General features: G+C 44.6%; 1 long non-coding RNA gene across 1 annotated transcript in view; it reads left to right on the top strand.

The window, feature by feature from the left end:
• The first annotated feature begins 405 nt into the window (after positions 1–405).
• The window catches only part of LOC142243304 (uncharacterized), a 104,391-nt gene continuing 77,194 nt past the window's right edge, over positions 406–27,602 (top strand). Inside the window, exon 1 of the long non-coding RNA XR_012724349.1 lies at positions 406–743. This is a non-coding gene — a long non-coding RNA (uncharacterized LOC142243304). The remainder of the gene's footprint in view (positions 744–27,602) is intronic.

Here is a 27,602-nt window from a genome sequence, read left to right as displayed (position 1 = left end):
TGAAATGTTTCCTCTTTCACACACTTGTGTCTAAAATTGCATTTCCACCTGCAGATCTATTAGAATTTTATACGGGTGTTTTCTTTCTTTTGAGACACCGTGTAAAAAGTAAATGATCTATATATTAAACCTCAAATTGTTGATTTAGATGTATTTATATATTTTCATTGCAAAAAAAGCAAGCAGAACAACAAATTTAAGTATAAGATATTACAATATGTACGGAACAAATGTACCGTACATTTTGCTTTACTAGATATCTCATTGTGTCTGAAGTGAAAGACGAATTCATAGAGTCTGGTAAAGTGCCAAAAGCTCTTAAAGTGACATGTGGGTTGATAAATAAGTCCAGTGTTTTCCTACTCTCCAGAGACCAATTTAGCTTTGTAACTGGCCATACAGGCATTTTGGATAGAAAATGTAACTGTAAGCTTAAAGCTGTTATCTGTGTTGCCAATAGCTAGTTAACCTAACTCAGAGTGTATGGGGAAATATTTATCTAAAATGCTTAAGACAGCACAGTCTGCTAGAATGCAGCACATTGAGGTTGTAAATCTACATTATACCATGGTGAGAGGCGTCTGGCCAATCAAGATTGAGATCTGGGCGACAGTAACATACAACATTGTCTGCAGTTAATACCCTCTGGAGATTTTTATGCCTACATGAAAAAACAGAAGCAAAAGAATATTTTTCCAACTTCTCTTACTTCAAGAGACTTGAAGGATTTATTACTAAACCAAGTAAGCATCCAGTAAACATTGCTTTTGTTAGAGTGTTTTCTATAGTCTAGTACTTTGCTCATAAAATACAGAAACTTCAGAGATTCCCATACAAACATTCGAGAAATGATTGTTCATATTAACAAAAGACTGCAACAATTTAATATTTACTATAATGTTTTACAATAATAACTTGTGTTATTTTTGTTCATAAATATTACGGAGTTCTGTGTTGTGATGAATTGAGAAAGAAAAGGTCACAGATCAATCAAATATTGAAATCAGATATTTTTACTTTCAAGGCTGTTCCTTAGCAAATTATCCAATATTTTAGTATATAGAAATATATAATTTGGTAATTTGTAGTGACCCTGTGTGGCTGAAATATCAAGTTATTTTTATAAGATTAATAAATCATAATTGGTCTCTGTACTGTCAGATAACTTGATCTTATTTGGTAAATAATGTAAATAGGCACAGTGCAAGTCAGTTTATAGAAAATTATGTTGTCTGCTCTAAACCTAAAAAGTGCTTGACACAAAGTACCCCTTTTTTGTCTAACTTGATGCCCACTGTCTGTTATAAAGTGTAATCCGTCTCTTGCAGCAGAGATGCTAATGTGGAAAACAGGAATTGGTGGATGGGTCTTTGTATCTCTGCTCTTGCTCTTCTGTCTGTCTAACTGCTTAAATGGCTTTCAGTTCAGGAGAAGCAAGCTATTGGACAATGTGGCTTTCAGTTCAGGGGAGGCAAGCTATTGGACAATGGCAAGCACAGGGCATGTGACACGTCCAGCTCCAGGGCTGGGGAGTACTCGTTACCGGGCCGGACTAGTCCGGTAATGTCGTGGCGGCGTGGCCCGGTTCCATAACCCTGGTGGTGTCTTTCAATAATAAAGGGATGATGATTATAATCATGGGAGTTGTAGTTTAAAGTAAAGGTTCATGACTCCACATGTGGTACTGCGGCTATGTGGGCCGCCGCTGCGCTGTGAATTCCCAAAGGTAAAGGTTAATGGCACAGCTGAGGTGATATTGCTCAACACAGGTGGACCAGGACCCCGGAGCAACCATTGAAGAGTCTATTTTTGGGCAACTGGTGGGCTTCAGGGTGCAGGGCCAGGAATGTGGACAATAACGGACAAGGACTGCAGTTTCGTTACCTTTCTCTTTACTCGGTAACCGGTGAGGAAGTCCTGGGAGACTGGTACAGGTGGTGATGATGGTGGTCCGAATAACCTGGAAGCAGTCGGGGAAGCCTCCCTGGCCAGGTGGGTGTGAGACCTACCCGCTACGCTCTTTCCTGGTTTTCACGGCCCTCGCAGCTTTAGCTAGGCTGAGGCCCTCTCCTCTGTCACTTGTGGTAATTCTCTCACCCGTATAGCAGACTGCGTGGGCAGTCGCAGTACCGCTTTGCTGAGAGCGGCTCCCGGTTCCTAATCTGCGGCTTTGCCTTCAGGTGGTCTGTTGGGGCCAAGAGATTTGTAATCCTCCTGCCCTCCAGATTTAGCTACCGAGGCTCTAATACTCGAGCAGCCATGGACTCCGGTGTCCGGTTTCTAGCGTGCCCTTCTGGACTTAGCTCCACTCCCCAGAGTCTTCCTCCTTTTTGCCTCTTTGTCAAAGTCCGTTCCCCTAGGCCGAACTTCTCTCAGTTCCCGACCTCAGGAAAAACCGGTCTGCTCTCCTCAAACTCCTGGCTCAAACTCCTCTCTCTCCAACGGTCAACTCCCAACTGTCACTCCTCTAACTCCTCCCCCAGGTCAGAGCTTCTGGGAAGCTCCCCAGAACACCAGGTTTAGAGCTCCCACTGCTGGCCCGGAGTAGGAACTGTGTTGAATGTAGGTACTTACTGACCAAGGGACCCCTCGCTTGCTTCCAGTATTAACCCCTCTGTGGGGGCAACACTACTGTGACAACCAGGCCACTGGGGTGCCTCACATGCTGAAAAGAAAGGGAAAAAAAGTCCCAGCACCTATAGTGCTGATGTAGAAATTATATTTGTGTTTTAAGAAGAAATGGATAATGAGTAAATGGGACTGTTGCTGGAAATATGAGATTGACATATGCTTTAAAATAAGTTCAAACTTAATATGGAGGATGGACAATGAAACACCATGTTTTTCTTGTAACAGGTTTTGTGTATAAGCAGTGTTTAATCCTTCAAATGTATTGAAATCTGAAGTATATTGGAATTCCTTTATATGAGAAATTCATTTTACATTAAAGGTCTAGATCAATCCTTGTTTTTGGCTTGGAAAAGGTATGGCCAAAATATCACCTGTAAATTTCCTTTACTGCTTCCAAAATTTCCATTTGTCAAACATTTTGGATATTTTAACATGGTGTCGATCAGACATAGTAGCTATACTATGCATGCTATGTCCAAGACTGTGGCAGCAAACCCCCAGGGCAGGGATGGGCTCAGGTGCAGAGTCTCTTGTGCTGGCAGGTGCGAAAAGGACGGCTGAGACAAAGTACAGCAGGATTGACTTGCAAAGGAGGTACGGCAGGGAACTGGTGACAAAAGGGACCTGACAACTAGCTAGCTAGGCGGACATAGATTAACGAACTGACCATGTTGCTCAGGCACCTCCCCTACTGGGAGGATGCCTTAAAAACCTAGTGCCTTTGAGAGGCACTTTCAGGAATTAGTGTGCTGGCCCTTTAAGAGGGAGAGCATGCACGCACATGCCCTAATCGCGCTTACGAGGGACCTGTGCAGCATGAAGGCAGCAGAGACGCACATGGCATACTGTGGGGAAGCAACGCACGGTGGTGCAGTCAGGCTGTAGAGATGAGGAAGTCAGCGTTCCTGCTGGGAAGAGGCAGAGCAATGCAGGGACGCTGGTACTACAAGAATGTTCACACTCAGATGTGACACTTAGTTGTTCAACCCTAGCTGCTAATTATTCAAACCTTTCCAAGGATGAAATAGGAAACACCCGGTAGGTAGGTTCATATACTTAAAAGTAAAGTTTGGCAGCAATATAGGTCTGGTCTTAATTATTAGCAAATTTTACTCTTAAACAAGTATGAAGGCACGGTTAAATGTTTGCATTTTTTTACATATTACAAAATTCAATCTCTTTCCAAATGACAAGATAGGAAATTCAATGTAGGTGTATAACCAAATAGCACCTGCAGCAGGATACTATTTTGGTGTGGTGTATATGGATGTATAATTTAACTAGTAATAGAGATATGCAAAAAAAAATGTATACGAAACACATAATTTGTAGAGAATTTTCTATTGTATTTTTTTTAAAATATTTTCGCTTCCGGTGTGGAACGCTGGTTTGTGCGCATATGTAGCACTCAGGGGGCAGGTGGAATCAGGCACGGGGTGTCTTGTACCTGCATTACTTGTCACCGGGTTGGTGTGATGATCGGGCATGTCGCAGTGGCCTGTCCGGCTTCTTGCCCCGAGGTGTACACCAATAAGGAGAGAAGATGATGGGAGTAGTAGTAGGATGAATTGTCATGACGCCACCTGTGGTATTCGGCCAGGGATTTAGCCGCCGCTGCTGACGCTGTCCTCCAGGGTGGATGATGAAAGGAGTAGTGATGGCGTTTGGCGCCGAGGCACGGGGCGGCGGCAACAGTAATCAAGAGTCAGAGTCAGATGCTGCGATTTCAGGTGTCTTTACTCACTCTTTGTGCTGCTCGCACGGATAGTACTGGTCACCCGCTGTGATGGTCTCAGACGAATCCGAATTCTTTCAGCGGTCAGTATGGTCTTGTACTCGATGGGTTCCTGCCTCCTAGCGCCGTGTGTATTGGATCCCCGTGGCTTCAAGCTACTTGGGGACCCCAGTTCGTCTCGAGTAGTACTCTTGTTTTGCAGGTACCACAGCTCTACAATGGGACCTGGTCCAGTCCAATGCCCCGGATCCTCTCTGGTACTGTGCTTTTGGGCTGTTTGTTACCAGGTTAGCTTCAAACCTCCCTGTCCCAGCAGATTCTGGAAAACCAACTTGGAGTGTGATTTTTCTTAGGGTCCTGCACCCTTAGTGTGGCGCCGGTTCTAAGGGAGCAATGAAGCTCTCCCCTCGGCAACCGCGTGCACAACTCCTGTGTCCCACCAGATTACCGGTGAGGCGCGTCTACTCTCTTACTCTCCTGCTGGAGAACCTCTGACTGTTGTGTTGGCTCCTAACTCCCCCTTGTTCCTGCTCGTCCCACGAATCCCTGTCACTGGTGGGTGGTGCCCCCCATGTTTGAAGGCAACCTTAAGACCCTACTCTAGCCTGGTCCCCATTGAGGAGGGCAATTTGGTTGTGAATTTGAGTGTGTGAGTGGTAAAACCGGTATCGACCTCTGGATCCGGGTGGAGCATTACACTTCAAATCAGGTGCAATACTCTGTGGCGACTGAAGCCTCAGGGGCGCCATACATGCGTGACAATCATCCAGCGGTACAATGCCCCCATTACATTCTGCTATATCTTGATGATATTCTTATTGGTCTCCTGAGGAACCAGATTAGGGGAAATGCGTTGAGGCGATACGCCAGGTGAGACCATCAGATATCAATAAAGGAGAGTGTTAAGTACAAATTATTGACTTCCCTAGTATCATATTTTCTCTGCTAGGCTGATTTTGTTGGTTGCCTTTTGCACTGTTAAAATGGAATGTTAAAATGGGAATGTTTTAATCTTAATAGGCACAAGCACCTTTTCTGGTGGGAATACTGGGTGAAATTCAGAGACAGTCAAGTGTGAGTGGGGGCGCCATATCATAACTAGGGTGCCGACCTCCACTGTCAGGTAGCGCACTGGAAGGAGATTATTATACAGGGTACAGTAACACTTTCTTTTCTGTGCACTTAGCAGTTCAAAAATACTTTTTGGTTTGGGATATTTTATAACAATATATTGTTTTTAAATGTTTTTTTTTTTTAACAGCAGCAGGAATTTCTCCATCAAAAATGCATCTCTTGGCAGGAAAAACTCAAAATATGTGCTTTTGATATGTTTTTGCATATTTCACCATATTGTTTTTGTTATTTTTCACCTATTTATTACAATAGGTGAAAAATACTATGTTAGTAGCCAACATGGACAATATATATAATGTGTGTAATATCAATAGCTGAACCCACAATTATATCAATGAACTCTGAATAATACCAAAGCTCACCAAAGGCCTACATCAAAGAGATACGTAGATCAAGTGCTGTGAGGGGTGTCATAAAACATGTGAGGTAGGAAGCAATTGTGTGTCCTGTGGTGTTTTTGTTCTGTTAATAGAGTAAGGGTACCATCACACTTTAGCGATGCTCCAGCGATCCCACCAGTGATCTGACCTGGTCAGGATCGCTGGTGCGTCGCTACATGGTCGCTGTTGAGCTGTCAATCAGGCAGATCTCACCAGCGACCAGTGACCAGCCCCCAGCCAGCAGCGACGCGTGGAAGCGATGCTGCGCTTGGTAACTAAGGTAAATATTTTGTAACCAACTGCTTGTTTACCCGATATTTACCTTGGTTACCAGCGCACACCGCTTAGCGCTGGCTCCCTGCACTCCTAGCCAGAGTACACATCGGGTTAATAAGCAAACCCGCTTTGCTTATTTACCCGATGTGTACTCCGGCTACTTGTGCAGGGAGCAGGGAGCCGAGAGCCGACACTGACAGCGTGAGAGCGGTGGACACTAGTAACCAAGGTAAATATCGGATAACCAAGCAAAGGGCTTCACTTGGTTACCCGATATTTACCTTGGTTACAGCTTACCGCAGGCTGCCAGACGCCAGCTCCCTGCACATTCAGATCGTTGCTCTCTCGCTGTCAAACACAGCGATGTGTGCTTCACAGCGGGAGAGCAACGTCCAAAAAATGAACCAGCACTGTGTGTAAGCGATCTCACAGCAGGGGCCAGATCGCTGCTCAGTGTCACACATAGCAAGATCACTAATGAGGTCACTGGTGCGTCACAAAAAACGTGACTCAGCAGCGATCTCGCTAGGGTTCACTTACATAGTCATCTGCATTTCCAATGTTGCCTTCCATGGCCAAGGAGTTCAAGGCTGATATGGCTTCTTGTTTCTTTTTGGAGCTGTATTGGCAGGCCGGGTGATTTTGGGCACTGACTAGTGATGAGCGAGTACTAAAAAGCTCGGGTGCTCGAAGCTCGGGCCGAGCCTCCCAAGATACTCGTGTACTCGGCCCGAGCACCGAGCCCAATGTTATCCTATGGGAGACCCGAGTATTTTTGTGAAATGACCCCCCGGCAGCATGTAGAAACCCTAAAAATGTCACAAAAGTCTCAGAAGAGTGCTCAAATGACATGGCATCAGCATGGGGAAGACCCCTTGAAGCATTTATCACTCAAAAGTCACAGCTGTGAACAATTTTGTCCAAGTTTTACGCCATTTTTACGGACTCACCAGAAAACCTTCCAAAATGACACCAAAATGAATTTTCATGGCGGAAATGTTAAGGGCACATACCCAATAGTGAGATAGAGCTGGTGTATGTTACTTTTTGAGATTAATACATGAAAGATTTTACATGAAAACCTTGTGTGGCACTCCGATGTCCAAAACGCACGTTTTGTGCTTTTTACTAGCGATGTCGGTCATTTTTTTTTTTTTTATTCTATCTCCCTCAGTCCGTCGGTCTGTCTCTCTCTGTCTTGTCTGTCCCCCTCTCACAGTCTGTCGGTCAGTTCCCCCCCCCCTCTCTCTTACTTACCGTTCCCCGATCACTGCCGCGGCGCTGCACAGCTGTTCAAACTCCGGTGGCTTTTCCTCTTTTGAAAAAGCCGGCCGCTCATTAATCAATCTCCTATTCCCTGCTGTCCTGCTTTTCGGCGCCTATGATTGGTTGCAGTGAGACATGCCTCCACACTGAGTGACAGCTGTCTCACTGCACCCAATCACAGCAGCCGGTGTGTGTATACTGTGCAGTGAAATAAATAATTAAATAATTAAAAAAAACGGCGTGCGGTCCCCCCAATTTTAATACCAGCCAGATAAAGCCATACGGCTGAAGGCTGGTATTCTCAGGATGGGGAGCTCCACGTTATGGGGAGCCCCCCACCCTAACAATATCAGTCAGCAGCCGCCCAGAATTGCCGCATACATTAGATGCGACAGTTCTGGGGCTGTACCCGGCTCTTCCCGATTTACCCTGGTGCTTTGGCAAATCGGGGTAATAAGGAGTTAATGGCAGCCCATAGCTGCCACTAAATCCTAGATTAATCATGTCAGGTGTCTCCCCGAGATTCCTTCCATGATTAATCTGTAAATTACAGTTAAAAAACACACACACCCGAAAAATCCTTTATTAGAAATAAAAAACACTAACAAAGTCCCTCATTACCAATTTATTAACCCCGACAAACCCTCCATGTCCGGCGTACTCCACAGTCCTCCAGCGTCGCGTCCAGCTCTGCTGCATGGAAGTGACAGGAGCTGCAGAATACACCGTCGCTCCGGTCACCTCCACGCAGCTAATGAGATGAGTATAGCAATCAGCTGAGCTGTCACTGAGGTTACCTGGATCCAGCGGTGGATGCAGCGGTGGCCGCGGGTAACCTCAGTGACAGCTCAGCTGATCGCGCTACTCACCGCCGCTCCAGTCAGCTCCATGCACCAACTGAGGTGAGTATAGCGATCAGCTGCTGTCACTGAGGTTAATCGCGGCCACCGCTGGATCCAGCAGTGGCCGGGAGTTACCTGACTGACAGCAGCTGATCGCGCTATTCCCTTCATTAGCTGCGTGGAGGTGACCGGAGCGGCGGTGTCTTCTGCAGCTCCTGTCACTTCCATGCAGCAGAGCTGGACGCGACGCTGGAGGACTGTGGAGTACACCGGACATGGAGGGTTTGTCGGGGTTAATAAATTGGTAATGAGGGACTTTGTTAGTGTTTTTTATTTCTAATAAAGGATTTTTCGGGTGTGTGTGTTTTTTAACTGTAATTTACAGATTAATCATGGAAGGAATCTCGGGGAGACGCCTGACATGATTAATCTAGGATTTAGTGGCAGCTATGGGCTGCCATTAACTCCTTATTACCCCGATTTGCCAACGCACTAGGGTAAATCGGGAAGAGCCGGGTACAGCCCCAGAACTGTCGCATATAATGTATGCGGCAATTCTGGGCAGCTGCTGACTGATATTGTTAGGGTGGGGGGCTCCCCATAACGTGGAGCTCCCCATCCTGAGAATACCAGCCTTCAGCTGTATGGCTTTATCTGGCTGGTATTAAAATTGGGGGGACCGCACGCCGTTTTTTTTAATTATTTATTTATTTATTTTACTGCACAGTATAGACCCGCCCACCGGCTGCTGTGATTGGGTGCAGTGTGACACCTGTCACTCAGCGTGGGGGCGTGTCTCACTGCAACCAATCATAGGCGCCTGTGGGCGTGGAAAGCAGGGAAAATGAGATGGCTGTGTACAGAGCACAGCGCGCCGGCCGGTATAAAGGCTCGGTCACGCTGTGCAGGCCAGCCAATCACTGCAATTCCACAACTAAGAGGGCTGTGGCATTGCAGTGGTCTGCCAGCCAATCCCTGCATGAGGGCTGGCTCTCAAAAGAGCGCCAACATGCAGAAATGAAGACCACGAGTAAAGCACGAGTATTGCAAAATTACTCGGTACCCGCCGAGTAGCCCAAGTACAGTGATACTCGTGCGAGTACCGAGTAGTAACAAGCATGCTCGCTCATCACTAGCACTGACGTTACGGTCAATGATTGGCTCTTAATGTGATGAGCCGTAGGTGACGTTCTGGTGGGCGTATAATCCAACAACCATGACGACTGAGTTTATCACGGTAACTAGGGACGCCGCAGCACGCTTATGTGCCTGGACGCATGCCCACTTCCAGCACTACTCGCATGCTGTGCGGGCTGACGTGTCCGGCCAGCCTGAGGCCGGCCGTGGTTTCGCTGTGCCCCATTGGCGGGCCGGGTGACTATGGGCACTGACGTTACAGTCAATGATTGGCTCTCAGAATGATGATCCGGAAGTAAAGTCCTGGTGGGCGCATAATTTCACAACTATGACGACAAAGTTTATCACGGTAACTAGGGACGCCGCGGTACACCTACGTGCCTTAGCGCATGCTCTTTTCCAACACTGCTCGTATGTTATGCGGGATGACATGTCCGGCCAGCCTGAGGCTGATTGTGGCTATGCTGCGCCCCATTGGTGGGCCGGGTATTTACAGATACTGACATAACGGTTCATGATGGGCTATCAGTGCGATGAGCCGGAAGGGACGCCCCTGGGGGCGGTTACGCTTCCCCATACACACAATTCAAACAACGGGGTTAACACACATGTTCTTGATATTAAGGTGATTGTCTAGCACATATATACCCTCGATCCACACTAGTCCATCATACGTCCCCTGAGGAAGAAGGTGAAACGCGCGTTGGGACAGGCAGGTGTTGCGGTATCTACTTTACTGGTCAGTACAGGTTCAGTATTCTGATGTCTATACGCTTTATAGGGATTACACTATTCTAGATGGAGGTTGATTGACTGTTTAAGCCCCAATAGATGTTTGGTTCGTACCCTTCTTTTAAAATTACTTGTATAGAACACTATTGCTAAATGCTGCTGACTTGTTTCTGTGAACGTCTAATATACACCTATTGTTGTATGATACCAGCCCACCTACTATTGAGGATTTACTGCTGTGAATTTTGTATTGTAAACTGCAGTGTTTTGGATGTAGCAGTTTTGGTGCAGAAATTTCTGCTGCAAATGCTTAAGTTATATGCTCAAACCTTTAAAAGACTTTTTCTCAATCTGTCCAAAAATTATCCCCTTTTTTCTGAAGACACATTAGGACAACTGTTTCAAAGTAAAGAAGCTTTGGCTTGTTCTCAGTAGGCTTTAAAAAAAACCTGTTTTCATGCTTCCGTACTCTTAAAATAATACTTTTTCCAGCCTCATTAGCAATGTCTAGCACAATAAAACAAATTAGGTAGCCAGGAGATGTCTGGCTGTGCAGTGGTTGTGCAATGGCTGCTGCAGGAGTAGCATGGCAAAGTTCTAGGACTGGGCAGGCACACAGATGTGTAGCAGTTTATGGACAGCCGCACCTGTCCCAGCAACAGCAGTACTACTTTACAGATGAAATGATAGACAGGGAGAAGATGCTTGGCTGAGTGTGATCCATTTGCACTAGCAGCAAAATTGTATAGAAGATTTTCAACAGACAGGCAGGCAGATGGTATGGCTAGTTTATTCATTGTCATCATCGTCAGTGCATGAAAGTCTGAGCTGATCCATGAATGATTCATTTTGACAAATTTTAGGTTTTCCATACTTGTGGTGCATAACCTTGTCCACTTGTGTCACAAATCTACGGGCAGCACTTGGCCAGTTCTTGCCAGTTGTCCGATTTGTTGACCCAAAAATCCATGAGATTGGGTCTAAGGGTACCTGGCAGAGAAAAAACTCACTCTACGTAAGATTGAACCTGGCAATACAGTTGAGTGTGTCTCTGTTTGCTAATGTGCACCAGAATGTCGCAAAAATGACAGATAAAATATCTTATCCATCATGTCCAATACTGTGTGTGTTGCTACTACCTTGGCTACTTGTTATAGCCCTAATAGTGGCACGGACAGTGGAAGGTTGTATCTGCAAAGATTCGCAAAGGGCTTTGCTGGTCTGTCTGCGGGTGACAGGCAATGTTTCATGCAGCACTTAAGAGAGCTTATCTTGGTAATACATCAATTTGGACTCCCTTGTGGAAACTGTGAAAAATTGCCCCATTTTACTTTAATTTCAAAGACCTAAAACAATGGCTATCAAATACTTTTAACTTTGCTTATCTGTAAAAAAATTGCCTGTCCTCCCACAAGCATTGCAGCATACATCTTGCCATGCTGGCCAGCAGGACTAAAGGCCCTGTTGTATCATTTTTATCCCTTCAAAGTGGTTTGTAATGGCCAGCATCATCATCATTGTCATCATCATTTTCTCTATAACTGTCTGCCTCCTGCCCTGCCTGTGCCAAGTCTACGTCTTCCTCAATATGCACTAGCTAATAATTGGTCTCCTCCATCTCATCCTCCTCCTTCTCCTACAAAATTTGCACCTTGAAGGTCACCAACAGACACACGGCAGGGTTGAGAAGGTACAAATTGTTGTTTTTCTTCATTCCATATTTGCCTCTTCAAATAGCTCCAGTAGTTGAATTGCATGCCTTAATACCTGTAGATGTTGGATCTTAAAGTAACCCATGCTCCAGTTTGACAGCTGCATAATGTCACCCATCACTGCTTTACGCTACTCGTACATATGGAGGGGGAGTGACTGTGGCGTTCCTTCCTCTGAAGACACCAATCATTTCATTGCATGTTATGTAGTGTAATGTAAATTGTGTCCTGTGCCTTTTGTAAGTATTGTATTATCTGTACTGTGGTAATAATGTGATGTATTGTAATGTGTATGGGTATAGTATAAATTGGAAGGTATAATGTGCAGTAAGGTTATATATGGTAATGTATATGCATAGTACTTGTGAATAGAAAGTTATCAGCTATAGATTAAGTAGTAAATAACAAAAGTCCAGCTCACCGCAATGATCCAACCAGGCTGGCATCAGGAGCACAGAATCGTCTCTACCAGGACGTAAAAAATGCAAAAGGAAGGTAATCCAGCTTAACAAGTGTGCAGTCTTCTTTATAGAATTAAAATTGAAACTTAATCAAATACATAGCCAATGTCTGTAATGTATAGCATTCTATGCGTTTCGGATGTCACAACATCCCTAGTCATGATATTTGAATACCCTGCTAAATAAAAAAAACCTATTCTATAATCCCACTCTTATCTGAATATAATGTAGGGCAAGCTGATTGAGAAAGGATAGTGTTTTAGAGGTCTTTAGGCAGGGATTCTAGCCTTACAGGCCCTGCTGCTGCTACCTAAAAATGTATTCTATTCTCCAATAATACCGCCCTTTTCTGCATTTAGTGTAGAGCGAGCTGCCAGAGAAGGGATAGTGATAAAGAAGGCTGGTTAGCCTTTTAAATGTGTAGGAAAAGCAGCCCCCTCTTTTTCCCTGCAAGGGCTTCCGTAGCCCGAACCGTGTGACGTCACCCTCTCGCCCTCCCCTGCTCCACGCATCTGGTCACCAGTTACGCTTTCAGCCAAGGCCCCTGGTAAGCAGTGCTCGCTGTTGCAGCGCATGCTGCCTGCAGCTCCCAGCTCTCAGCGCCAAGCCACAGCAGCCTCCACTCTCCACACTACAAGAAGACTGAGCTCTCCACCCACACTGCTGTCAAAGACAAGTGGCATGTAGCCATATTTTTTGTATTGTATGATAATGATATACATTGCATTTTAGTTTCACCATCTATTGGTGTCTAGAACATATTTTAACCCAATCCTCTCATCTTTCCCTCATTAGACCTGGTTCAGGACTTCATGCTTTGGGGAATGAGATGAGAAATGTATCCATGTTACACATCTATTTACTGGTTGAGTAGGCAAGTCACTGTTTTGAGCTAACCGTCTGGGACAGCTAAAAGGAAATACATTTTGCAATTAAATGTACAGTGGAACCTTGCTTAACGAGTAACCCAGTTAACGAGAATTTTGCTTAACAAGCAAAGCTTTCTGTAAATTTGTAACTTGGTTTACGAGAAAGCTTTGCTGTACGAGCAAAATACTCACCGCACACACTTCCGGTTCCGTACATCCACCGCGCTCTGACCCGCTCTTGCAGTGCACACAAGCACGCTCAAAACACACACAAACAAACACACATGCACGCACACACATACAGTATTATGCTCACCTTATCTTCCGTTCCATTGCCGGCCTCATGGTTCTTGTAGTTCGCCGGTACATCGTTACGAGGGAGGAATCCTCGCGGCGAACTACAAGACCCAGGAGGCCGGCGATGGAATGTAAGGTAAGGTGAGCATAATATGTGTACCTTCCGTTCCATCACCGGCCTCCTGGGTCTTGTAGTTTGCCGCTCCAGGATGTGTACCGGCAAGCATCGGGACGAGGAAGGAACTTCTGCTGGCAGCGCGCTGGCCAATCAGAGGCAAACGGCTCCTGCCTTTGACGTCAGCGCTTTGGGTGCGGAAGTTCCTCCCTCGTTGTGATGGTTACCCGATACACAGCCCGTACTAGCGAACAGCAAGTCCCAGGAGGCCGGCGATGGAACGAAAGGTAAGATGAGCATAATATGTGCGTGTGTGCTTCTGTGAGTTTGTGTGTGTTTGTACGTGTTTGTACGTGTTTGTGTGTGTGTGCGTGTTTGTGCGTGTTTCTACGTGTGTGGCATTGCACAATAGGGGACCAGGATGGGACATTTAACAAGTTGTGGAACGAATTGTCTGCATTGAAATGATTTCCTATGGGAAATCTTGCTTTGCTGAATGAATAACTTGGTTAACAAGCACACTCCCAGAACGAATTGTTCTCGTTAACCAAGGTTCCACCACTATGTAACATGTTTGATTGTTTAGGAACCTGTGCCCTTGTTAGCCTTTGTTGACAGATATGAACCCTACTTAGGCTGGGTGGGACATTTGCAACCTGCACAGTATCCAGTGAAGTCCTACACTTATTTGTAATTTTTTCCTCTCAAAGTTTTATACTGCACACCTTCTTGGACCAGGAGGTGTAGTGTCACATACAGTATTAGCGAGGTAATACTTATTCTTCCTTTCTTTTTGACAGATCCTGACATGGTCCCTGTCCTCTACCAGCGGCTTTACACTTTTTATTTACATATTTGTAATAAAAAGCATTTTTTTTGTAGCGGAGGACTAGTGGTCCTTTATTCTTGTAATCCATTAAATAATTATATCTGTGTAAAAAAAAATGCATAGATTTGGTATCGCCACATCTGTGACAACCTGAGTTATAAAATAGTCACACTAGTTAACCCCTTCAGTAAACATGTAAAAAATAAACTTAGCAAAAACTATGTCTTTTCATCATACAGCTGCCAAAAAAATGGAATAAAATGCAATCAAAAAGTCATAAATAAATAAAAAGGCTTTAGCTTAAAATGTCATCTTGTTCAGAAAAAAACAAGCTGCCATACAGCTCCATCAGCCAACAAAAAATAAAAAAGTTATATCTCTCAGAATACAACAATACAAAACCTCTTTTTTTGTTTCCTATAAAATAGTTTGTATGGTGTAAAAACGGCAAAACATTAAAAAAAAACTATATAGATATGGCATCACTGTAATTGTAGCAGCCCAAAGAGTAAAACTGAAGTGAGCACTAATATATATTATGAGTGCAAGCCAAAAAAAATACATAGTACATAAGGATAAGGCTGCACATCAAACTTAGATAATAGTATAATGCCATAAGCATACCGAAAAACATTGAAGCATACAATGAAAAATGCCACTTGCCAACTTGAGAGTGTGAATAATGAAATGCATACCTGCCATAAATATTAGGAAAAAGGAGATATTTAGCAATCGCATTGATCAATGTAACTGAGCCCCAAACCTCGTCAAGGTATATCTCTATATTGGGGTCCCTAGCTCTACGACCCTAACTGTGTGTCATCTCATTGCAATTAAAAACTGCTATGTGTGCAGAGGGGTAACCAAGGACTTTCTTATATAGGAGATGGAAAAAACATGCCCGAAAGGGGCGGAGCTGTGTTCACATTCAGAAAAAACTTCATAATACTAAAAAGGATAACTGAACTGAGAACTAATATATAATATGAGTGCAAGCCAAAAAAAATATATATTAGTGCTCACTTCAGTTATCCTATTTAGTATTATGAAGTTTTTTTCTGAATGTGAACACAGCTCCGCCCCTTTCGGCCATGTTTTTTCCATCTCCTATATAAGAAAGTCCTTGGTTACCACTCTCCACACATAGCAGTTTTTAATTGCAATGAGATGACACACAGTTAGGGTCATAGAGCTAGGGACCCCAATATAGAGATATACCTTGACGAGGTTTTCGGCTCAGTTACATTGATCAATGCGATTGCTAAATATCTCCTTTTTCCTAATATTCATGGCAGGTATGAATTTCATTATTCACACTTTCAAATTAGCAAGTGGCATTTTTCATTGTATGCTTCAATGTGTTTCGGTATGCTTATAGCATTATACTATTATCTAACTTTGATGTGCAGCCTTATCCTTATGTACAAAGAGTAAAACTGTCTTATCCCTTTTACAGCACAGTGAACAGCAAAAAATAAAACTGCTCCTGAGTTGCTGTCTCTTTTGGATTCTGCCTAACAAAAAGTGCAATAGAAAGCAATCAAAAATTATGTGGCCAAAAATGGTACCAATAAAAACTCCAACTCATCTAACAAAAAACAAGCCCTCACATGACTCTGTCGGCAGAAAAATGAAAAAAACTATAGCCTTCAAAATTCAGTGATGCAAAAAACCTTTATTTTGTAAAAAGTGGTTTTTAGTGTGATAGTAGGCAAACCTGAAAAAAATTATATTATCCTGGTATCGCTGTAATCATACTGACTGGAGAAATAAACCAAATCACTTATTCCTCAAGGTGAACGGGGTAGAAAATAAATAAATAAAGCCAGTTCTTCACCTGCTATTGAATCTTCATTCTGCCTCTAAAAGATCGCAGTACAACGCGGTTCATATTTATCCTGAACTCTAGGCTGAACGCTTAAACTGGGGATTACGTGTAAGGGGTGTGTAGACAATCAGGAATAGCAGTTTTGGAATCAGCATGTTTTTGCTGTGACCAAACAGCTGCATTGTGCAGTACAAGCACAGTGGATGGATTTATAGAAATTCCATGCCCACTATGCTTCTTTTCTCCGTGGTGTAACTGACATGTAGTGCGGCTTCCCTAGATGCAGCATGTCCATTTATGCTGAAGAGAAGCAAGTGTCCTCAGCTAGGAAAACAGAGCGAAGGTCCACAGTGCCCCAAACCCTGATAGTGGGCACGGGCAGCTGTGGTCTCCTGTGGAGAATACTTGCATCTTCACAGGTGAAGACACACTGCATCTAGGATGCAACTTGTGCAGATCGTGAGCACATACCCTAAATCTCTGAAAAACATGATACAGACAAAATTTCCAATGGAAAATTCCATGTAATGAGGCAAAGGGAGTCACTTTGACCTCACATCTGGCCTGTGGGTGGGTGGTGTTCATCTTTTTAAGCGTCTTTTTAGGCATGCACAAAATTGCAGTCATCAACAGTTTAGTTCACCTTTGAATAGATAGACACCACTGAACAGAGGCCAAATGGAGTCTTGAGTAACTTTGCTGCCTCCTGGGTGAATGGCTCTGTCACAGGTTTGACCTGAATCATGTATTTCGAAGATGTAGATAGAAACCTTAATATAAGTGCTCAGCATAGAACACAAGATAAATGTAAACTGATACAAAATGTTCAAGACACCTGATGAAAGGGACGGTTCGCCCCCGTAAAGAGTAGTGTCCATCAACTGTTATCTTTTAAATATAATAAATACAAAAATCTTTCCATCTACTGGCCCATCTGTTTGATCAGCAGCGCACCTAGCAGCGCATTTTTTTCTTTTTACCTCTGGTTCATATGCACTCACCATCTGTGAGTGAGCGGTGGTGCTGAATCGATCAAACACTGTGTGTTGGTGAGTCATCGACCTCTGCTCCCTGCATGTGCACCACACAGCAGCGGACATTGGTACCTGCGTGGCAGATTACAGGACGCTCCTTTCCAGCCTGCACCGCCGGATCATATCTGAACAGTGCTCCCTAGCTCCTGAACACCATCCCGGGTAGCAGCATCATTATCTAACGCACAGGGGAAAGCCTGTACCTGCGGTTACATGCTTACATCAGTACTGTGCCTGTAGCCAAACACACCCAGGTGAGTGTGTCGTGGGCGGGGAGGACGCCGTCGCTGCTGCGCTCTCGCTAACACTCGGGTCCGGTGCTGCTGCGGCTGCTGCTCGATGGCTCGAGCGGTGGGCCGAATCCGGGGACTCGAGCGGCGCTCCTCGCCCGTGAGTGAAAGGGGTGGTTGGTTTGGGGGATTCAGTCCGTGATGCCACCCACGGGTCGTGGTGAAGATAGGCACCACCGCTGCTGGTGACGGGGATCCCGGGAGCGATGGTAGGGAGCAGCTGGGATGTTGTTTTCCCCCTCCGTGGGTAGGGGTATGTGGTCCCGGGGCCCGGTGATGTTGTGATGGGGAGGCAGGGTTGGTGAGGTGCAGGGTTGCAGGGACAGCGCGGCGCAGTGCCGGATGGCACGGGTGTACTCACTCAGCAAAAAAGGTACAGAGTCCTCGGTAAACCAAATGGCTGGATGGATGGGTCCCGCAGCCGGCTGCAGTGCTTCTCCCCGGACAGGTGATGGTGGCTGTCTTTCCCTGAACCTTGATGTTCTTCTTTCTGACTACTATGGATTCCCAACGGTAGTCCGCTCCCCGGTGTATGGGTACCGGAGGAGCCCGTTTGCCCGCAGACACTGGCCCTTGGGTCTCTAGCCTTAGGCGGTAGCTGTATACCCTCACGGTGTGGGCTGTTGCCTTCAATTGGGACTTTTGCTGTTGTGAAACCCCTGGGGTTCCAGTCACATTCGGATCTGACTATTGGACATCGGACCGCTCCAAGCCTGGTCGGGGTCCGATGGCCCTGACTGTGTGTGCAGGCTTCACTTCGCTCCCCGGTCGGTACTGGCGGGCCGTCGCCCGTCCCCGGTCCTACGGTTCCGCGTTGCTCCACCACTCCTGCAGACGGCCACCACCATCTGCCAACCTTGCTGTTAGTGCCCGGGCCACTACCCAGACACCCAAGTGTTTGCTCCTCTCGCTTCAAACTCCAACACTGAACTACTGTCACTTTTCCCGCCTCCAGGCCTGTGAACTCCTCGGTGGGTGGGGCCAACTGCTTAGCTCCACCCCACCTGGTGTGGACATCAGAGGTTAAACATGTATTTTTTTAATTTTCACGGCTCAACGTTATAAACTCCTGAGAAGTCACCGGGGGTACAAGTGGCTCACGAAATATCTAGATAAACTCCTTGAGGGGTCTAGTTTCCAAACTGAGGTCACTTGTGGGGCAGTGACACTTTTTAGGCACCTCAGGGGAATCTCCAAACCCAACATGGCGTCCGCTAAAGAGTCCAGCTAATTTTGCTTTCAAACATTCAAATGGCACTCCTTCCCTTCTGAGCCCTGCCTGTGCCCAAATAATTGATTTCCACCACATATGAGGTACCAACATTCTCAAAAGAAATTGCACAATGAATTTCATGGTGCATTTTTTCCTGATACCCTTGTGAAAAAAGCTATCTAGTTGAAATAACAATTTTTTGGTAAAAATTTAATTTTTTTTCATTTTCATGGCTCCACGTTATAAACATCTGTGAAGCCCCCAAGGGTTCAAGGTGTTCACTAAACATCTAGATAAATTCCTTGAGGGGTCTAGTTTACAAAATGGGGTCACTTGTGGGGAAGCTCCACTGTTTAGGCACCTCAGGGGGTCTCCAAACGCAACATGGCGTCCACTAATGATTCCAGCTAATTTTGCTTTAAAAAATTCAAATGTCGCTCCTTCCCTTCCAAGCCCTGCCGTGCACCCAAGCAATTGATTTTCACCACATATGAGGTTTCAGCGTACTCAGGAGAAATTGCACTATAAATTTTATGGTGCATTTTTTCCTGATACCCTTGTGAAAATGTAATATTTTATAGCTAAAAGTAACATTTTTGTGGAAAAGAGTCAAATTTTTGTTTTTTCCTTCCACATTGCTTTGGTTCTTGTGAAGCACCTAAAGGGTTAATAAACTTCTTGGATGTGGTTTTGACCAGTGTGTGGTGTGCAGTTTTTAGAACGGTGTCACTTTTGGGTGTTTTCTGTCATCTAGAACTCTCAAAGTCACTTCAAATGTGATGTGGTCCCTAAAAAAACTGTTTTGTAAATTTTGTTTGAAAAATGAGAAATTGCTGATTAACTTTGAACCATTCTAACTTCCTAACAAAAAAAAATATATATTTAAAAAATAGCAGTGTTGTAAAGTAGACGTGTGAAATATTATTTAGTATCTATTTTGTGTGACATAACTCTTGGATTTATGGGCATAAAATTTCAAATTTTGAAAATTGTGAATTTTTTTCCCAATTTCTGATATTTTCACAAATAAATGCAAAATAAATCGGCCTAAATTTATAATTATCATGAAGTATAATATGTCACAAAAAATATTGTCAGAATCACCAAGATCCATTGAAGCGTTCCGGAGTTATAACCTGTCAAAATGACACTGGTCAGAATTGCAAAAAAATGGCCTGGTCATTAATGTGAAAATGGGGTAAAGCGGCTAAGCATGATGCTGGATCAATCATGCTTTGGGATTGTGTTTGCAGCCAATGGCATGGGAACATTTCATGGGTGGAGGGAAGAATGGAATCAATAAAATTTCAACAAATTCTTAACTCCATCTGAAAAAAAAGTTGAAGTTGAAAAGAGGATTACTTCTACAAATAGATAATGATCCTAAACACACATCAAGACTAAAGGTGGCTTTACACACTGCAACATCGCAAACGACATCGCTGTAACGTCACCGGTTTTGTGACGTAATAGCGACCTCCCCAGCGACATTGCAGTGTGTGAAACACATCAGCGACCAGGCCCCTGCTGTGAAGTTGCTGATCGCTACAAATCGTTCAGGACCATTCTTTGGTTCTTTGTTTCCCGCTGTGCAGCAAAGTCTCAGTGTGTAAAGGGGACTTAAAACACTGGAAACGAGTGATGTGTCACAATATCTGTCTATCACTATTCTCTGTCAGTCGGTCTCTCCCTCTCGGTCTCTATTCTCTCTCTGTCGGTCCGTCACTATCTCTGTCCCCCTCTCACAGTCTGTCGGTCATTTTCCCCTCCTCTCTCATACTCACCGATCCCCGATCCCCGGCGCGGCACTGCACGGCATTCACACTGCTGCGGCGGCTTTTCCTCTTTTGAAAAAGCCGGCCGCTCATTAAACAATTTCGTATTCCCTACTTTCCCAGCCCACTGGCGCCTATGATTGGTTGCAGTGAGACACGCCCCCACGCTGAGTGACAGGTGTCTCACTGCACCCAATCACAGCAGCCGGTGGGCGGGTCTATACTGTGCAGGGAAATAAATAATTAAATAATTAAAAAAAACGGCGTGCGGTCCCCCCCAATTTTAATACCAGCCAGATAAAGCCATACGGCTGAAGGCTGGTCTTCTCAGGATGGGGAGCTCCACGTTATGGGGAGCCCCCCAGCCTAACAATATCAGTCAGCAGCCGCCCAGAATTGCCGCATACATTATATGCGACAGTTCTGGGACTGTACCCGGCTCTTCCCGATTTGCCCTGGTGCGTTGGCAAATCGGGGTAATAAGGAGTTATTGGCAGCCCATAGCTGCCAATAAGTCCTAGATTAATCATGGCAGGCGTCTCTCCGAGATTCCTTCCATGATTAATCTGTAAATTACAGTAAATAAACACACACACCCAAAAAAATCCTTTATTAGAAATAAAAAACACAAACACATTCCCTCATCACCAATTTAATAAGCCCCAAAAAGCCCTCCATGTCCGGCGTAATCCACGGACCTCCAGCGTCGCTTCCAGCTGTGCTGCATGCAGGTGACAGGAGCAGGAGAATACACCGCCACTCCTGTCACCTCCACGCAGCTAATGAAGACAGCCGCGCGATAGGCTGAGCTGTCACTGAGGTTACCCGCTGTCACTGGATCCAGCGGTGGATGCAGCGGTGGCCGCGGGTAACCTCAGTGACAGCTCAGCTGATCGCGCTACTCACCGCCGCTCCTGTCAGCTCCACGCAGCAACTGAGGTGAGTAGCGCGATCAGCTGAGCTGTCACTGAGGTTACCCGCGGCCACCGCTGGATCCAGGTAACCTCAGTGACAGCTCAGCTGATCGCGCTATTGTCTTCATTAGCCGCGTGGAGGTGACAGGAGCGGCGGTGTACTCTGCTGCTCCTGTCACCTCCATGCAGCACAGCTGGATGCGACGCTGGAGGTCCGTGGATTACGCCGGACAAGGAGGGCTTTTTGGGGCTGATTAAATTGGTGATAAGGGAATGTGTTTGTGTTTTTTATTTCTAATAAATTATTTTTTCAGTTGTGTGTGTTTATTTACTGTAATTTACAGATTAATCATGGAAGGATTCTCGGGGAGACGCCTGCCATGATTAATCTAGGACTTATTGGCAGCTATGGGCTGCCAATAACTCCTTATTACCCCGATTTGCCAACGCACCAGGGCAAATCGGGAAGAGCCGGGTACAGTCCCAGAACTGTCGCATATAATGTATGCGGCAATTATGGGCGGCTGCTGACTAATATTGTTAGGCTGGGGGGCTCCCCATAACGTGGAGCTCCCCATCCTGAGAATACCAGCCTTCAGCCGTATGGCTTTATCTGGCTGGTATTAAAATTGGGGGGGACCGCACGGCGTTTTTTTAATTATTTAATTATTTATTTCACTGCACAGTATAGACCCGCCCACCAGCTGCTGTGATTGGGTGCAGTGAGACACCTGTCACTCAGCGTGGGGGCGTGTCTCACTGCAACCAATCATAGGCGCCTGTGGGCGGGGAAAGTAGGGAATACAAAATTGTTTAATGAGCGGTCGGCTTTTTCAAAATAGTAAAAGCCGCCGCAGCAGCGTGAATGCCGTGCAGCGCCGCTCCGGGGATCGGGGATCGGTGAGTATGAGAGAGGAGGGGAAAATGACCGACAGACTGTGAGAGAGGGACAGAGATAGTGACGGACCGACAGAGAGAGAATAGAGACCGAGAGGGAGAGACCGACTGACAGAGAATGGTGATTGACAGATATTGTGACACATCACTCGTTTCCAGTGTTTGACTAGCTAGGTCGTTCTGCAGGTCCGGATCGCTGTTGCGTCGTTGGCCAGGTTTGCCTGTTTGACAGCTCACCAGAGACTCACCAGAGACTTTGTAGCGATCCCGGCCAGTCTCAGCGTGTAAAGGGGCCTTACCTCAAAAGTCATAAAGGTTTTACAGTGGTCCTCACAGTTCCCTCATTTGAATATCATTGGAAATCTCTGGCTATACCTCAAAAGAGCAGTGCATGCAAGACGACCCAGGAATCTCACGAAACTGGAAGACTTTCCCGAAGTGGACTTGACAAAAATCCCTCAAACAAGAATTAAAAAAAAAAAAAAAAAAGCGCTTTCAAGCTGTTGCCAAATGGGATGCTACTAGGTACAAACCAAGCAGGGTTCCCAAACTTTTGCATCTGCCCATTTTCCTTGAGTGGTAATTTAAAAATGTAAAAGATGAAAAAAAAAATTGTGCCTAAAATACAAAGGAAATGTTCATCTTTAACTTTTTTAGATATCATTTCATCTTCAACTTGCTTAACTGGTCACAATAACAGTAAGTTTGGGTTGTTTAAACTTTTGCATACCACAGTATATATCATATACACGTGTTCAACATAAACTCAATAATGAGTTTAAATTTGCTTGTTTTTTATTAAATACTTTTTTTTCTAAATCCTATGATCATGTGATTAAGCATTGATATCTTGTATGTCATTGATTCAAAATATGTGCAACTATATGGTATTGGCTCCTTTAAGTACACAACATATAATGCTGACTAGCATTACTGGATGCACACTTTGAGAAAGTCCAAAAGGACAAAATGCGTTGGTGTGACTTTATTATGCTGCAGTCCACACATACTGACTTGTCCACTTATCAGATGCACTGATCACTTTCTTTAGAGGACCTTTAAAACAGGGTTCAGCTTTAATGCATGGCCCGAATAGATGGCCCAGGGCTTTATGAGCGACGGCTCGCCTGCTGTTGCTGTTGACTACGTTATTCATCTTTCCTTTATGATTTAATGGTGAAAGACAGGCCTTGGATTGGTATAATTTGTGAGCTGACAGTAAAGATAGATCGGGATTTAGATGGAGATTTAGTATCACTTCGGACCACCCCTTTAATCCCTTCAGCACCCAATTTTCTTTTTTTTTTTTTTTTTTAAAAATTAGGTTTGGAACAAAATGGGGCTTGTGGCCTTTTTCCGAGACCTGTCACATTTTCATTTTTTGGGATCTAGGACTGTGTTATGGCTTATTTTTTGCGCCCAAACTGATGGTTTTACTGATACTAATTTTGGAAACATGCTTTTATCACATATTACTGTATTTTATTGCAGTGTTGTAGCGAACAAAAAAACCATACTTCTGGAGTTTTTAATTTTATTTTTACGTTACACTGTTTACAGATCTGATTAATATAGTTAATATTTTGATAGATTGGTATCGCTGCATTCAGGATTGTCTAAACATATATTTTTTTTAGTGTTTCATTTTCATTGGGGTAAAATGGGGGTGATTTGAACTTCTTTGTTTTTTCTTTTTTTTGTTTCATACTTTTTACTGCATTTACAAGTCTCCTTAGGGGAGTTGAAGCTGTGATAATTCGATCATTTATGTTGTGCAGAGCAGTCAATCCGCACTGCTCAGTATGGCAAAAATCATCAACTCCTATAAGCGCCGGCTTTCAGCTGGCGTTCGCAGAAAGTTCATTATGACAGAAACAAGGGTCATCAGCTGACCTCTGGCTGTCATGACAAGGGTCATCAGCTGACCCCTGGCTGTCATGACAAAGCATTGGCTATGACCATCACGTCATAGGGCAGCCAATGGGATCTGGGAATGATGTGGTCCCCACTGGCGTGTGTTAAGCCCGCTTTACATGCTGCAATGTATCTTACAATGTGTCGGCGGGGTCACGTCATAAGTGACGCACATCCGGCATCGTGAGTTACATTGCAGTGTGTAACAGCTACGTGCAATTGCGATTGAACGGTAAAACGTTCATCGCACGCACGTCGTACATTCCTCATGAATTGTACGTCAGATTGTTCATCGTACCCGGGATAGCACACATTGCAGTGTGTGACACCCCAGGAACGATGAACAGATCTTACCTACGTCCTGCGGCTTCCGGCCGGTAATGCGGAAGGAAGGAGGTGGGCGGGATGTTTACGTCCCACTCATCTCCGCCCCTCCGCTTCTATTGGCTGGCTGCCGTGTGATGTCGCTGTGATGCCGAACGTCCCTCCCACTCCAGGAAGGGAAAGTTCACCGCCCACATCGAGGTCGTATGGAAGGTAAGTATGTGTGACGGGGGTTAATCGTTTGTGTGGCACGTTCAACAAATTGAACATGCCACACATACGATGGGGGCGTTGCAAATCGCATATGATATCGTATGCTAAATTGCAACGTGTAAAGCAGGCTTTACATCCAGCTGTCAGAGATTGACAGTGGGATTTAACTGGTTAACAGCAGCTGTTAGGGGCACATGTTGACCAATCAGATCAGCCAATATGTGCAGGTAAAGATGCGAGCCCGCATCATAGGCAGGGACACTACCTTGAACATACCAGTACTAAAAACAACATGCATAAAAAGAATATATAAATGAAAAACAATAGAAAAAGCACTTGTGCATAAAGTCACGCTTCTTAAGCTTCTAACTGCTTAAAAAATGGTTAAAAGAACTCAGCAGTCCATTCCTATGGAATCTTCTGCTTGAAAGAAGCTGACCACTAACAAGCATAAGATTAAAAAAAAGTCTAAAAAGACATTTCAGGAACAACCCTTCTGTCATTTTCCTGAAGGCTCTTCATATAGCAAAAACATGCATACCATAGAAACTCAGTTTTTACTTGTGTGCTCCTGTGCCCATTGAGTAAGAATCTATCATATGGCACAACCCCTTTAAATGATCTGCACCCTCAGGATCACATTGGCATTCAAGTTTTTGTTTTTCTTTGTACTGTTATAGGAACAGGAAATATTTACTCTTTAATCTTTCCTTGGGAAAAAAAATATGCAGCATGTTGCTCCTGATATTCCAGTAAATATGATGAAACTTACGATTGAGCTTCCCAACAACTACTATAACGCGAGTTTGAACCTAGAATGAGCATTAAAATTGAGAGTGGGCCCATAGAGAAAAGTGTACTGGTGGGCCCTAGGTGACCCACTCCAACACTAGACAATAATGAATGTTAAGTCTCCCTATCATCGTACCCTGCTGGTCAATTTTATGGCACTTCTATTTTGGAGCGTTCCGAAGTGAATTATGTACCACTAATATACCTCCTGTGGATGTGACTATGTTGTCACCCAATAGTTCCCAAATTAAGAGTTTTCCTAGTGCAAACAAGTAATCAAGTGTTAAAGAGCTCTGACCGCCTGATCGTGCTGGTGACACTGGATTCAGGCATTTACGGCAGCAAGGAAATTAATGCTCTAAAGGCTACTTTACACACTGCGATATCGGTCCCGATATCGCTAGTGTGCGTACCCGCCCCCATCTGTTGCGCGACACGGGCATATCGCTGCCCGTGGCGCACAACATCGCCCAGAGCCGTCACACATACTTACCTGTCCGGCGACGTCGCTGTGACCGGCGAACCGCCTCCTTTCTAAGGGGGCGGTCCGTGCGGCGTCACAGCGACGTCACTGAACCGCCGCCCAATCGCAGCGGAGGGGCGGAGATGAGCGGGACGTAACATCCCGCCCACCTCCTTCCTTCCGCATAGCGGCCGGGAGGCAGGTAGGGAGACGTTCCTCGCTCCTGCGGCGTCACACGCAGCGATGTGTGATGCCGCAGGAACGAGGAACAACCTCGTTACTGCTGAAGTAACGATAATTGGGAATGGACCCCCGTGTCGCCGATTAGCGATTTTTCACTGTTTTGTAACGATGCAAAATCGCTAATCGATGTCACACGCAACGGCATCGCTAATGCGGCCAGATGTGCGTCACGAATTCCGTGACCCCAACGACTCCGCATTAGCGATGTCGTAGCGTGTAAAGCCCGCTTTACAGAACAGGGACCTTGTTGTAAGTACTTTCAATTGTTTGTGCAAAAAAGGGAGAGGAGGTTAAATGGGCCTCAAAACAGAAAAATATAATGAAAAAATTATAAAAGTATGAAAATATGGCTAAGATTTCCTTAAGTACATTTTAAGCTGCTGTGTATCAGAGGTAAAAAAAAAAAGTGAAAAAGGAATAAATATATATGAAAGCATTTCACTTGCATCTCAGAATTCCTTCTGGCTACATGACATTGTTCATTTTCATTGTAAATGCAGAACAAAAACAAATTAGAACATTTTTTGCAACATTCATGTCCCTCAGTGACCAGTCTGTACACAGTGGTTACATTTTGTATTTTACTTTAGAGAAAAAGAATTATGGTGAAAAGTTCTTTTGTGAGTTTCTAAGGTGCTTCCAGCCCATTGTTCAGAATCATTGTCAGGTTAAATTAGGGAGTACGGGCTCCATGAGTGTAAAAAAATCAATACTTGATGGAAGATTGCTCCCCGGAAAATCTGTTTTGATTCCAGGATTAATTCGCGACCAAAGGCTTCAGCAAAATGACATGCCATTAGTCAGAAAATGAACACATTTTACCCTTGAAATTGGATGGAAATATGTCAGGTGCCTGACCTATTCATTTGCTTTGCTCTCTGGGCACAAGCTGTAGGTGTGGTTCAACATCCACAACAGCTCCATTTTAAAGTAGGATATGAAAAGGAGAAGCCCACAGTGAATTCAAAGTATTCTCCAGGCCATTGTTTTAAAGCATTTTCAAATTCATTCCGTCAAGGTAAAAGCATCTCTAAACAAAGCCATGCTCTCTAGTGTTTTCCAAATCTTAGAATAAGCCGTAATAACAATTTGAAGATATAGCAGTGATTGTTTGCGCATCATAGAAGCATTTGCATTATTAATGTAATGTGTTTGTTATCATCAAGACAGTTTTCTTTCCCCAACTTCCTTTTAATGCCTTTTGAGGAAACTTTTCAAAAACAGAAAATATGTAAATAAATATAAATATATATATATATATATATATATATATATATATATATATA

The sequence above is a fragment of the Anomaloglossus baeobatrachus genome, chromosome 6, assembly GCF_048569485.1.
Source record: "Anomaloglossus baeobatrachus isolate aAnoBae1 chromosome 6, aAnoBae1.hap1, whole genome shotgun sequence".
In the NCBI taxonomy this organism is placed as follows: Eukaryota; Metazoa; Chordata; class Amphibia; order Anura; family Aromobatidae; genus Anomaloglossus; species Anomaloglossus baeobatrachus.
The sequence above is the reverse complement of the archived record's forward strand: the minus strand, read 5'-3'. Positions and strand labels throughout refer to the sequence as shown.